Consider the following 2,349-nt stretch of genomic DNA (forward strand, 5'->3'; position numbering starts at 1 on the left):
TTCTAAGATGCGTGACCTGGTGACTGTATATTATCAAGAATTAAGTATAGAGTGATTTATTTACTCAACATCATCCCTATAATGTTCCCTTGGGGAATTATTTCTGTAGAAATTGATAAACATTTTCTAAAATACTTGTTGGGGGCTGAAGAGATGGCTCAGCAGTTAAGAGCACTCAAGATGCTCTTCCAAAGAGCCCAGGTTTGATTCCTAGTATCACAACCATCTGTAATTCTAGTCCAGGGATCTTCTGCCTCTATGCGTACAAGGTATACACATGGTGCATAGACATATAAGCATGCAAAACACTGAAAAATAAAAATGTATGTGTGCTACATCCACTCCAGTAGTGACTTGTTTGACAGGTTTAGAAACCTGGAAGCAGTCCTGAGGCAAAGAGTTTCACAGAAACTTAGTCTCCTGGAACTGTGGCATTCCATAGCACATATGCTCCAATTTTGTCCTTGCGAATGGATCTGTGTGCTTTCTTTCAGTATTGTTCTATTATAGATGCCTCCAAGCAATGACTTGCCAAATACCTAAGCAAAATTGAACTTTTCTTCCTGGCCTTCACCAATGCCCTAGGTAGTCCTTGAGTGGACCCTGGGCTTGGAATTCAGTAAGAATGTTGCCTATTCAGTGACATTCAGAATTGCCTCTAGTATTATAAGAGAGATAGTGAAAGAAATCAGGCTTTACTATCTACTTACCACATAGAGTTAGGAATCTCAGGGCAAGCTTAGCAACGTAAGTTTAGAATTCTTATTATAGTTATGTATGGCAGACTACATTACTTATTAGTAGAAANNTCCCCCACACTATCACTTAGAATAAAAGTCAAGTTGCTCCCATATACAGGAATTTACAATGGTTTAGGAAGTAGATCTGGTGTGTGGTTTTAGAGTATTGCATTATTCATGAAAAGGTTAGCCAGAGCGGAACTCCCTAATTAGAACCATGACTTGGGTGTGAAAGCCCTTGCCCCAGGATTGTAAAGACCTCACACCTGGCTTCTAAGAATATAAGTAAAACCACCTTTACCTGTAAATATCATAATCTTTTATGTGGATAATCTTACGAAATTCTAGACCTATAAAAAACAAATACATGTGGCAAGATAGAATAAGATTAAGCTATGAATATAGCTGACCTTAGATAGAGCTGACTTTGTCTCAGTTGTTTTATTGCCCAGTTCCTGCCAGTCTTTGTGTTTGCATTCCTCTGTTTTGTGTTAGAGTCATAAGCATCCAGTAACCTCATTGTACCTTGCTGATGTGTCACCCAACTTCCCTATTTTCTTCTGTATAAAAAGTTTGATGCTTGATTTGACAAATTACATTCAGATACAGCACACTCCCTTGCATCTGTATTTGTTTATCATTTCTCGCCGACTCTTTGCCCACCTGTACCAGAACCCTCCTGCAAATAGAGGACCCAATTGAGGTCTGTCTGCAGCATATGTGAAATGTAAAGAACCTAGAATAGCTGACACAGTCTTGAAGTAGAAGAACATTAGAGGCCTTATACTGCCCATTTTGAACTTACCATAAAAATGCAGTAATCAAAACATTGATCGGCATAGGATGGGCACCTAGATCAATAGTGCAGACTGGAGTACTCAGAAACACAGCTTTACAGTTATCATAATTTGCTTTTTGACAAATATGATAAGGCAATTTAATGGAGGAAGATATGGTCTTTCAAAATGACACTGAAACAATTGAATGTTCATCAGTATAATGCACACCACTAAAGATGTGGACACTAACTTCACAGCAGGCACCAACACTGATGCAAAATGGGTCACAGACAAAGTATAGAATGAAATTATGAAAGTTTTAGGAGAACACATGGAAAATGCAGTGATGTCAGATTTAGCAAAGAGTCCTTAAGTTTGAACTCAAATCATAACTCATGGAACATAATAAGTTAGATGTTACTAAAATTAAAAGTTTTGATTTTTCATAAGGTATCATAGGAAATAATGGAGCAAGGCACAAACTAGAAGAAAAGGTTTATAAATCACATTTCTGCAACAGACATGCATCCAGAATATATAGGCAACCAAATAACTCAAGAAAACAAATTTAAAAGGGGCCAAGTGGAATATGGATCAATTGATAAAACACTAGCTACTCAGGCCTGTGGCCCAGAATTTGAGTCACTAGCACCTTCACAAGATCTAGGACGATGTGGGGGCTCCTCAGTAGTTTCAGTGTCAGCAGGTAAACAGTGGTCTAACACTTGATTTCCTCTTTTTGCTCAGTTCTGGAGCCCAAGTCTGGAGATGGCAGTGAAAGAAGAAAAGCTGAACTCTCTTACCCCTCCCATCCAGAGACTGTTCCCGGA

This window comes from Mus caroli, chromosome 1 (assembly GCF_900094665.2).
Source record: "Mus caroli chromosome 1, CAROLI_EIJ_v1.1, whole genome shotgun sequence".
Classification (NCBI taxonomy): Eukaryota; Metazoa; Chordata; class Mammalia; order Rodentia; family Muridae; genus Mus; species Mus caroli.